Consider the following 12,826-nt stretch of genomic DNA (forward strand, 5'->3'; position numbering starts at 1 on the left):
TTTAGCATTAATAAACTCCTTGAAGTCTTCAGGTAGGTTGGACAGTTTTCCGAAGAGCATTTGTAAAACATGTGAGTAAATAAGCTAAACCATATTCGAATGTATTCCAGTATATCATACAAATAAGAGCACTTATTTTTTTTTGTTTAATGTTGTGTGTTTTTTTCTACTTTTCTTGTACCCAGTTGGCATCTATAAATTGTACCTATTATTCCACTGCTGGGCAGAGCAGTGAGAAACATAGTCTACACATTTATTTCTTGGTCTTACAAACTGCTGGGCATGCTAAACCTAATTAACCATGCCTAGGTTCACTGATTTACCCATTTGGCTACAGTTACACATGCATATGAATAGTGTGCTGAACTGAAATTGCATTACTAAGTAATTACATATAAACATATCTTTTTAAAAAGCAGTAGGAAGTGTTGACCACTACTGCTCTTCATTCTTGAAGGAGCTACTGAACATCTTCAATTATATCAGTTGGGTGATTTTAATAGCAATGTTAAGTGTATTAATATCAAATGATGTAGTTTTGCTACTGTGAGCAGTATGATCATTTAAATTAATGCCAGGGAGATCTTTACTCCCTTTGCACCAAAGCGCATAGTAATCATAACCAGAGCTATGCATCTTTTATATGTTCTAGTTCATGGGCATTCTGCATGAAAAATTAATGGGTGTAGGTTTCTGCTGTGTAACTGCTTATTTCTGGCAAGGTTTAATTTTTGTAATGTAGAAACAGAGTATGACCAGTAAAGTCATGTTAGCTGCTATATTCAGAATGCATGAACTGTGATCTAAAACTGAGATTGGAAGGAAATGGGTTGAAGGTGGCGGTGTGAGAGGGAAAAATCTCCCATTTCAAATATTTGTGATTAGGAGGGTTGGAAAAATCAGCCTGAAGCGGATATGAGGAGCTTGGGGTCAGACATATGGCTGTGAGCTATATGAAATGAAGCTCAAGCTATGTTTTGGTTTTTGAATTACTGAATAACTAGAGATTGTGTAAATGACTGCCCAATGTGTCAGAAAGGTGTGTGGTGTCTAGCAAGGAAGAGATTTTCTACCTTTATTATAATACGTTCATTTAACTTTAAAAACTCAGTTCTTTAATCATAAATGTGCATTAATATAATAATATACTGCAAATGGTGGTTACATCCCTTTGAAACATGTAGTTTGTATTGATTTAGAAGTCCTAGAAAATTGTACAATGGCTATCATGTGACATCTTTTGTTTGATACTACTGGATGTAGAAGAAATATTTATGGAATTTTGAGTCATTCTGATGACTTTATAGAATTTCTGTGTTGTACTGTGCTGTACCAGCAGTAGTTAAAAAATTTGCCATGTACATATGCACAAAATTTTAAAATGCAGGGGTTTGTAGTCAGTTTTTTTTTTCGCCTGATTGTAATGAATAATTTCATCTTCACATTTAATAACAGGAAAAAAGTGCTTAACAGGCATGTGTTGTATGCCTTCGGTATGAGCAAAGGAGTTCAGTAATGCATAAGGGAATTTCCTTTCATAATGTCACTTTATTAGCTAATTTGCTCAAATGTGAGAATTAATGGCAATTCAGCTGCCCAGTCTTAATGGCCTAATCATTAATTTGTATGGGAGTTACTCTAATAATAATTGGAGAGAACCCATTTGTTATTAATGTGGGGGCAGCAAGCATGTCTTTAAAATAATAGTGCAATTAACATGCATTAAGTGGAAATTTCATAGTTACCCAGAGCATGAGTGCCGTTGCTGTAATTTAGAAATAGTATTTCACAGCATCAGGTAACAGATCTCTAACAGCTCCTGCCTGGTCAGCCTGGCCTCTGTAGAGCGTTGCCTGTAAGGTTGTTACCACATTGGAGGCTGCGTGTGTGTTCTGTAAAGCTGCTGCCCGGTGTAACTCCCTGACTTGGTACATGCAAATGGTTTGTAGCCTCACAATGAGATGTTCATAATGAGCATCTCTGCAATCTGACGGTGTTTACTTGTGGTTCTGAAAGCTCACGTGGTATGCCCTGTATATGGATGAACAACCTGAAATCCTGTCTGGTTTATAGTCATAGCAATGAATATTAGAAGTCAGAAAACAAGTCTGCTAAGCTGATGGCAGGAAGGAAGAACCAGCACTGGTCAGCCTTTGCGGCAGCTTTCTGCAAGTTGCTGCAGTGCCTAGCACGTCTCTTAAGAGGCTTTGAAAAGGTATGTACGCAGGCTCTAGGCCAGTGTACTGCGCTTGGACTGCTTGCCAGAAGCATGTATGGTCCCTATAGAAAGAAGTGACTGACAGTGGCTAGGAAGGGCATAACAGATAATTAATTCAGCTGCAATCAAGAATGAAATGACCTGTTGCTGGTTTTATTGTTGCTTTTAACTGACTGAACACATCACATTCCCCTGTGACCAGATGTATTCTGAATGTCTGTATCTTTGGTCAGAACACCTGTAGGCAAAAGACACAGCTGCATGCTTTGTGTCAACATGGAAGAGAAGTGTTACTGCATTAGTGTGGTTTGAAGTGTCTCTTCTCAGTAACAATCCACCTGAATCATGAGGGTTATTGCTATTGCATTTGTATAAGCCCTTCTGCCCTTTCCCAGTTCTAAAAGGTGAAATAGAACATTGTGTTAGCACAGGATACCAAATAGTTGTGTAGTTGCTTGTCTTACGTGAATTAAACAAATCTCTGAACCTGGGTGATTTTCTGGGGGAGGTGACATTTCTTATTCTGCAAACGAGTGTTGGACATTAGGAGACTAAACTAATACTTATAAATAATTGACAGAATTGACCTATGGCAAGACCATTTTTAATAAAGACTGTTAGAATTCATGCTAATGGTGTCCCTGAACAGTAAATGAAATATGTGAACTCTTCTTGTTTCCAGCATCCATATTGAAAAAATATTAGCTAGAGGGCTAAAACTGGGGGAAGCTAATAGAGGAAGAAATAATGTAGAAGTCTCAAAGATGTTAATCTGTAGCTGGTGGAAACTGGTGCCTGAATTAAAGGAAAATGTGCTGCCTTGAGTGTCCCACAGTTTTTGCTACCAGGTCTTGACTTTTTGTGATAGAGATATATATTCAGCCTTGCTGCTTTCACTTTCTCAAATGCCACTTTTTCCTTCTTCTCCTTTTTCTTTTTCTTTTTCTTTCCAGGAAAAGCCAGGCTAAAAATCGTAGCCTTAATACTTTAAAATTCCTCCAGCCTTTCCTATGGATATGAAAAAACAGTGAAGAAAAGGCACAGAGAATGAAAAAACAGGCAAAGGGGTTGTTAACCACACTTTTCCAAGGCCAGTAAAAATTACATTTATTAACAGAATTCAGCTTTGTTAGTAAGGCTGGCTTAAGGGATGGCTGCCAGTGTTTTGAAGGTAGCAAGTCAAATTTGAAAAGCCTTCTCAACACACTTTGTGCTGAACAGCTTGTTGAACGGCTTTACCAAACTCTACATCACATGAAGGCAAAATAATTTTATTGCTGAAGGAAGAACTGCTGAAATAAACTGAACAGTGAGAGTCAAGAGGAGAGGTGGTCCATAGGTAGTCTGAAATGTTTCTAGAGCTGTCAAAATATTGGGATAGTGCAAAACTTAAAAAATCCTAACTGAGCGTTCATTTTTCTCATTCAAGAGGTAGGTGTTGGTATTCAAGTATCTTCTTGTTGACCTAGGAACAGTGTGGCTTTACTATTACCTTATATTTTTTGAGAATAAAATAGAGAGGAGACTTTTCCACCAGGACTACCTTGCTTCTGGAGAAAACCACTTGAGAGAAAAGGCTCATCTACATCAGTCCCATGTGTGTTCTATTAGGCTGCGTAGAGATACTATATTCTGCTTAGCTGAATGAGGTAGGAGCACTGTTGTTCCTGTTAACATTTATCATACCTCTCTACCATGCTCCTTGAATGCAGTAGTGAAAATATTTTTGGTTCCTAACTTATTAGTATTTGCAGCAGCAGAAGCAAGTACATCTTGGAAGTGTAGAGTGTTCTCGGCAGATTTTTAGATAAAATTGTTGTGATGGTAAAGAATGTACCATTCTATAGTAACCACCCATAACTCTTCCTCAAGTCATCTGTCAGCTAATTTGCATCTAGATCCTGAAGTACTTACTAGAGATTAGGGAAAATTGAGAAGTGTTAGATATAGGCCTATCTTCTGCCTAGTGAGCCATTGAAAATTTTGTGTAATGTCTGAGATCAGGGACAAGGTGACTTTCCAGGCTGCCCTCTGTAACCCCCCTCCTATAGAAATCCATATCCTTAAGGTGAAGCTTTGGTGTATTTGTGCCAGTCTCTTAGGAAACTGGTGCAGGAACTACGTTCCCAGCTGTAGCCAGTTGATGGATGTTAACTGGCGGACACCATTACTCTAAGAATAGTTTTGGTGATCCAGCCCAAGCTATTCAGGACTGATGTAAAGAACTAGCATCCTTTAATCTCCATGTCAGGACTGAACATGCAGAGACGGTATTTAAGCAAAGTCATAGAAGAAAGAAAAAATCATGTAAGCATTTTATAGTCACAACCTTTTATGGTAGTACATTTCAGTGAAGCTATAGATAGTATCAAAAAGTGGTTCCTGAATTTTTAAACCTTTTATGATAACAGGAAAGATAAAAGGCTTGCAGTAAAATTATGAAAAATTAGTTGTGCCTCGTTGAAGCTGTTCTTGGTGATGCATTCTCATATCCTCTTCTCTCCAGGTGAAATGTTCCTAGTCTATGATCTAGCCTTATGCAGAAACTGATACATATCTTTCTTCCTTGTTGTGTTTCCTGTATTGGCTTAGTTGTGTTATACCTGTTTTGAAAGAAGGAGAACTGAGAAGGCTGAAGATAAGATTTGCTCAATGAATGTATAGAGAAAACATTAATGTATCACTTTATTCTCCATTGTTCTCTATTTGTCACAGGATTCTTCAGATCAATTCTGAATACTTTGAATAGTGCATATTCCAATGCAGGTTCATCTGGGACCATACTAGTAAACTTCTTTTAGAATGAAAAATTGGTTTCCTTCCTACTTTATTGCTTATCTTTTAGGTGGTTATTAATGCTTAACAGCTTTTGCTTTTTGTCTGCAACAGCTATACTTCTTTAGAGGTATCTTGACACACCTCTTTGAAAAATCTAAGTTTGCTTTTACATTTGTCCACGTGCTGTCCAGCTCCTTCTTTTGGTAGAAGTATGCCTCTTTTCTCAAAGTTGGTTTAGCCAAGATACCAGCTACAATTCAGAATTATTATACAAAGATTTATAGAGTGTTATGTCAGTATTGAGAGTAGATGAAGGAGTAAGGAGTGTCACCCTTAGAGCTATGTGAGTATCTGATCGTACAAAAGCAGTTAGAACTCTTGCCTTTTACCCTGTACTGTTATGATTTGCAGCTTTGGTTCTGCTAGCACCTTTACTTGAGACACCTTGCTAGTTGCATCACAGGCTGTTTCCTTCCACTGTGAGACAGCTGAGCACTCTAGGGTGGGCTTTTTTGCGGGCTTCTCTGTAGTTACCCAGGTTGTTGTCATCTGCTGATTGTAAAGTTCCCAAGTTAACCTTCAAAGAGTTTTTGAAAAACTGCTTTCATAGTGGTATGTTCTATGTTCTATGCAAGAGGCTCTTTTGAAAATGGTAATAACTCAGATATGTCACCATGTGGATTTTTATTTTCAGTTCACCAGTTTCTGGTGGACTGGAACCAGAAACTGGTTACTGGCTTCATAGTTTATATAGTTCCTTATAAGACTTGTTATACAGGTCATGTCTTTCTAATTATGACATTTTGTGCTCTTTCCCAGGAGACTCCAAAGGCTGACTCTACATCCTTGTCTGCTTCAGGTTGGTTAAGTCTGTTTTCTGGTCAAATTTTCACTAGTGTTTATCTTAAGTCCCAAAACATCCGCAGATCCTGAGTCTGATCCTTCTTCCCTAAATCACAGTGACCAGAGGACTGAGCTTGCCTACTTGCTGTACTCACCAAATGATCTGTCACACAACCAACCAGAGCTCTGATCACTTCCTTTCGTCATCTCATGAGAACATATCACACCATGATTATCACCTTGTTATATAAAAAAAAAATCTCTTCATCAGATACAAAACAGTTGGATTTCAGTCTTTAAGGTCTTCTGGAGTCTCAGCAAATGGTCACATCTGCCCAGTGTCACAAGAAAGAGAAGTATATTATTATTTCAAAGACACATCTTTAATTGAGAAGTAAGTTGTTACATCTTCTGGTTAGGGAGGATTTCTTGTGTGTGGTTTGCAATGAATATTGATATTGGCAGATGTTTATCTGCAGGAGAATTGATGAGACATCTTTCTAGAAGAAAAAGTGATTTGCTTACATGCAAGACCAGAGTGTTCATTTGCCCTTGCAGGCAAATAAGGAACCAAGCTCTTTGATACAGAGCTATTTTTGTCTTCCTCTGAACACTGCTTATTGTGCATTATGCATGTTTAAAAAAAATCCTGTCAGCAGACATAGCCAGCCATTAACCTTAAGTACTTCCTATTTAAAGATAGCACCTGTAGTCAGTTCATTGAGTTGTGTGGGACAGAGACCATGGGTCACTTGCTGATGATGTCAGAGATCTGATCCTGAAATGGCATGTCAACTTTTTACATCCTGCTTTGTTAGGAACACTACAGTGTTGTACATCTGCAATCTACAGTCATCAGGGTCTCCTTATTCTTGCTGCTACAGTGAATTTTTGTAGTACCACCTTTGTGTGTAAGGAGGTTAAGAGGGGACCTGTGTATAAAGCAGTCAATAAAGTAGTAGAGGGAATAGATTTGCACCCCTCAGGTGAGTGCCCTGGGCAGAGAGGGGGTAGTGCTCCCAGTTGATAGCATAGAATCATAGAATGTTAGGTGCTGTAAAGGACCTGTAGAGATCATCTAGTCCAATCCCCTGCCAGAGCAGGATCACCTAGTGCAGGCCATACAGGAATGCATTCAGTTGGGCTGTGAAAGTCTCCAGAGAAGGAGACTCCACAACCTCTCTGGTCAGCCTATTCCAGTGTTCTGTCACCTTCACAGTTTTGCCTCGTGCTGAGGTGGAACTTCCTGTGTTCTAGCTGATACCTGTTGTTCCTTCTCCTATTATTGGGCACCACCAGAAAGAGACTGTTGCCTTCATCTTGACACCTACCCCTCAGATATGTATCAACATTAATAAGATCCCCTCTGAGCCTTCTCTTCTCAAGACTAAGCAGCCCCAGTTCTCTCAGTCCTTCTTCGTAGATGTTCAAGTCCCTTAATCATACTTGTAGCTCTCTGTTGGACTCTGTCCAGCAGATCCCTGCCTCTCTTGAACTGCAGAGCACAAAACTCGGTACAGTATTCCAGGTATGGTCTCACCAGGGCAGCATATTTGCTGCTGGACATCTTCATATCATAATTGTCTGTGCAGTCTAGGCAAGATCTATGTTGAGGCCTTCTGTCCTGCTTTGTAAGGCTAACTGGCTAACATAGCTGGTTGAGTATTTTTAGGGTAGAAAAGTTTAAGTCACTTCTATTTAGAAAGCTTTTTTTAGAATCTGATATTCAAACTACTGACTCACTATGAGAGAAGATGGTGGCACAGAGAGGAAGAGGTGAGCAGTTGGAGACCTTCATCTGCCCGAGCATTTGTTTTCCAGGTTTTGAAAATACTGTTAGTTCCAATTAAAGTGATCTATTCCAATTCTTTCTCCTGAGTTCTATTTTACCTTGTGTGTTAACCACATTCATGGTGTGGACTGACAAGATGTTTAACAGTCCTGGCAGAATTGTGGTTGACTGATGTAAACATTTCCTGCCAGCATATGTTGAATAGCTTACAAAGTCAATCCATCCTGGTCTCTGCCTGTCGGGATCAGTACCAGAGCAGAGTCTGCATTTGCAGGAATGAACTACTAGACCGTTTGTGGGAACTCTTATTATTCACTGAACTATATTTCTAGTGTCTTTGAAAGTATGTTCTTGTAAATTTAGAGGAAAAAAATCCTCTTGTTACAATTCAGAGCTGTTTAGTATAAATCTGGTATTTTAAATTTTTGTTTGGTAGGTATTTTGGCACATGAGCAGTGTCTGCAGCTCTCCACCTTGCACCAACTGGGAGGTTGACCCAGTGATTAACAGACATCTGTGCTGAAGTATTTTTCTCCAAACTGTTTGTATAAAAAAATTTCAGAGATGAAACAGCTTTGTCTTTACAGGTGATGTAGCACATGTAGCATGAACAGGCCTTTAGTATGTTTGAGAATGTCCATTTTGGTAAACTCATGGGATTAGATTTTTAGCCAGTATAATAACTGATAGTTCTGTGGTCCTCTGCCTCATGACAGTGTATGAATTTCTTAGATCTTTCTGAGATCCTCAGCCTTTCTGTAGGCTGTAGCTAGCCTGTGCTCTGGCAAGAGTTTATCAGAATAGATACGATGTAAAATCAAATTTTCTGTGAAAAAGATTTTTTTGTAGTGCTATTTGTTGTATCATTGTTATGCAAGTGGAAACAAGCTCCTTTGTCACTGTTTAGCAAGTGTTACATTTTTGCTACCAACCTGGGTGGATGCTGTGGTATCTGCTTATGATTTAGCAAGAAAGTTTATTTGGAAAATTATATTCCAAATACTAATGCTTTAGTTTGTGTTCTGCCTTCTCAGTTTGTTAAAATCTTAAGTGGAAAATTTGAAAGTCCTTTCTCTTCATTTCTTCAATAATGGATAGAGGTGTAGCAGCATTTATGGATGTTATATTATCCGGTTCCAGCATCTCAGACTCATCTTGTGATTTCCAGAAATGTGGTACTCAAGCACACAAGCCACTTCACTACTTGCTTCCTCCTATTCTGCTTTCAGAGGAATTGAAACTGCGCTGCCATCAGGCCTGCCAAAGGTAGACTTGTCCTCTGATGCTTGTTGAATTGCTGTTGTATTTCACAGGAGGACAGTGGTCCTAGTAGTGGTCTGTTTCTGATGGAGAGCCAAGAGTTGTAGTTACTGAATTAATGTACTGTGAGAACAGCTGTGCCTCTGCAGAAAATTACTTGATTGGTATCCTAAGGTACAGGACCATTTTCTTGCATAAACAGTGGGGTAGGAATGCTTGTATTCATAGTGAAATGGCACAGCTAGGTGCAATAAGGAGAAGGTCTGGTAATGTTTTTTTTTCCTCTGTGAAACTGAGTTGAAACACGAAAAAAAATGTAATAAGAAGAGCAGAACTGGCTGCAGTCCAGGAGTCACATTTATCTCTTTCACTTGCAGAAAAAGCTTATTGATTGTGATAAGTTACTGATCTTAGATGAATTAAATAAGTATTTCCCCTGTTGCTGGAGAGCAATGATAATTATTTTCAGAACAGGAAGACTTTTCCATGGGCAAAAATTAGTGCTGTGCCACTAGCTCTTTGTCTTCATCATGAATAATTATCTGGTACTGCCTGCTTAGGAAAGAAGGCTGTTTATTTTCTTCCCACTAGGTCCAGCATGATGCAGTTCTCATGTTGTACCATGTCATCCATCATATCCTCCTGTCCCACAGGACAAAATGTTGTCTTCATAGTGCCCACTGAATGTGCCACCTGGCTATGCAGTGAGCCAGGAACTGCTGTGCTGCTGCCAAAAGCAACTTAGTTCATCACCAAGGCTACTATCACTGCATATACCTATATACTGAGGGAAATGGAAGAGATGTTCCTGACCTGGACATCTGCAGGCATAAACACAGAGAATTTTGCTAAATGGACCAACTGATCTCATGAATTACTGGGATGGGAACATCTCTCATCATGCACATTTTCAGTGAAAACTTAAGAACTTAGGGAAAGAGTTGAGCTAAATTTGAACATTTTGCTTCTAAATTGGAAGAGGCTAAACCGTCTGTGTGATATACTACTTGGCTTATAATAAGTTTGTCACTAATCTAGGTGACACCCTTAAAGTAGAACGGGAAGTATAAAGATCTCTGAGATTCTAATTTTGAATCTGCTGTACAAACTATTTTCAAGAGTTGAAGTAGAATAAGTGATGAAAGCAGTTAAGATGCAGGGAACAGATCTGATTAATGAAGATAAGATAGTCTTATTTGCTGGAATGCTGGATTATGGACTGAAAGCCATCAAGGATAACTTTGAAAACTGAAGAAATGTAATGAAGGGAACTGATAGAAGATGATTTTACCATGAGGGTAGTGGAACACTGGAACAGGTTGCCCACGGAGGTAGCTCAGGCCCCATCCTTGGAGATATTCAAGGTGAGGCTCAACAGGGCTCTGAGCAACCTGATCTAGTTGAGGATGCCCCTGCTTACTGCAGAGGGGGTTGGAGTAGATGACCTTTGTAGGTCCCATCCAACCCAGACCATTCCATGATTCAATGATTCTATGGTTCCAGAGTGCAGGTGCAGGAAAGTAGGAATACTCCTACCTAACAATTGGTTGACTTTGGAACAATTTTTAATGGTGAAGTGGAACAAAACCAGACAGTTGTAGTGTTGAACATTTAGAGAAACAACTATATGTATGGTTGCCTGAAACGGCAGCAGTAGAGATCCAGGAAACCTTCAGAGTATAGTTTTCCTATGTCAGTGGCTCTTGGCCATAGTTTTACTTCATTAATTTAAAAATTGTAGGTGTGTGTTGCCTGGACTACAGTTAGTTTTGTTGTGTGAACAGTAAACTAAGGAATAGTGCAGCGTATCTTCTAGCAAGCATAACATTTAAGATGCAGGAAGACTGTCTGTTGTAGCCACAGTTGATACATCCCTCAAATACTGCAGAGAAAGTTCCTTGGTAGCTCCACTGTACTGACTCGCCTTTTAGCAGGAAGAGCTTTAGAATTTATTCTAATTCCCATACCTTCTTTCCGGTATAAGGGAGCTAAGGACAGGGTAAGCTTCTTTATCTTCTGCTTTCAGGATGGAAGTAAAGACCAGAGAAAGTTGATCTGATGTGAGTATTAGACATTTACCTGAAGTTATGTTAATCTGCTTCTGTGAGCAAGAGGAACTTGAAGCTCAGTAGAATCTCAGTTCAAGCAGCAGCTCTTCCTCATCTTACTGTAGGGTCTGCTAGGTCCTTCGTCTGTGTCAATGCAGTAATAATAGTGAAAAAATGTACTTGACTAACCCTTGCTTGCCAGATTACCGTCTGGGTTTGTGTGTGCATCCCTGAGATCTATAAAGCACAGCAATTCAAGCCTGCTCTGTAAGTGTGGTTTTAGTAGGTTTGGACCTCTGCTACCTACTCAGGCTGCATGCCTTTTGCAGATATTTGCTACTTTTGTCCCTGTACAGACCATATTGAAATATTTCAATCATCTATCAAAATGATGTTGCAGAATTTTTTCCTCTACTTACAGATTCTCTTCCTTGGTCAATCTTTGTAGTTGATTTGTATTTGCCTTGTGTACTGTCAAATACAAATACACTAGCTGAAAGCTGGAGGTGCTTTCATTTAATGCAAAGCTTAGGTTAACTACAAGAAGAAACTGAAATGGTTAGCTCTGAGTAACCAGATACCACATTCAAAACCAGTTTGTTGTTCCTTGGTATGGATGTGATCCCTGAAGGACCCTTGTACTGTCTGTCCAGTTACATAGTTCTGAAGCTGACTAATCTGCTGTAACTAGATAACATGGGAAAGATGTAGTCATTAGCTGATACATAAACTACAGCAACAAATAAGGAATTAGGATTGCACACTAAATCAGTGGAAGATTCTAATTTTTGCACTGAGCAACTTCTGTAATAGTGGGAAATATTTTTAAGCTCTGGGCCGTTTCTACCCTTCTCTTGCAAAAGGTAAACCTGAGCACACTTACCAGGTGTGCTTCCTGCTTTGCACACATGTTCAGTTTTAACATAGTTTTTCATAAAGTGCTTGAAAAATACTGTGATTTAAGTAAAAAGCTGTCTACTGCTGTTCTCCTCTAGGTATACAGATCAAATTTTCAACAGCTATCCAAGAAGAGTGTTCTTCACAACAATCTGGGCTATACATAGGCTAGTAAAACCCATTAGTTCCCGCTACTTCTGCTAAAATGAGGTAAATTAAGATATGCTACCTTAATTTTCACCTGTGGTAATTTTGGCAACACTTGGAGTAAACCTCAAATTGTGTTCATGATTCCATTACTAGCTGTCAAATTACTAGAAACACTTCTGTGGCAAATCAGAAAGCACGTTTACAGTGTTAACTTTTGATTAGCCAAAATTAGGTTGGCTTCACAGTACAAGTTCCAGACCTCCTCTTTCAGAAAATACCTGCTATTTGAGGGAAACATATTGCACTGGCATAATTATGTATGGCAAACTCTTTCTGATGCAGTGAACCTAATCAGCTCTGTATCAATGAATAATCTCAGAAAAATCTACTTGTATTGAGTGTTATGTATATGGCATGTGACTCTGCTAAATCAGGAATGCTGTGCTACAGAAAGGAAATTTAGATCTTACTGTATAGAATGAAGTGAAGATGTTGAAACCATGCAACGTTTTGTCAAGAATATTTTTCTTTCATGGGATCTCTGAGGTTTTACTTAATGATTTTGTAAAGCCAAGTGTTTCTTAGGATACTAGCACTTAGTGAATGTGGGCCTTGACATTTGCAAGTATCGATAGAGCACCTAAGCCAGCTATGTCTGCCCAGTTCAGGGAAACCCTTTTAGAGCCTACCTGAGTTGTTTGAGCTCTGCAGGGTTTGCTAGGAGGAGGATTTTCTCTTCCTGTGGCTTTCCTTGAGTTACTGCTCCAAGGGAGTAAGTCAAGGGTTCACAGCTTGTCTTTCTGGTATGTCTACCATTAAAACTGGTTGTATAAATAATCT

Source organism: Indicator indicator, chromosome 13 (genome assembly GCF_027791375.1).
Source record: "Indicator indicator isolate 239-I01 chromosome 13, UM_Iind_1.1, whole genome shotgun sequence".
Taxonomy (NCBI): Eukaryota; Metazoa; Chordata; class Aves; order Piciformes; family Indicatoridae; genus Indicator; species Indicator indicator.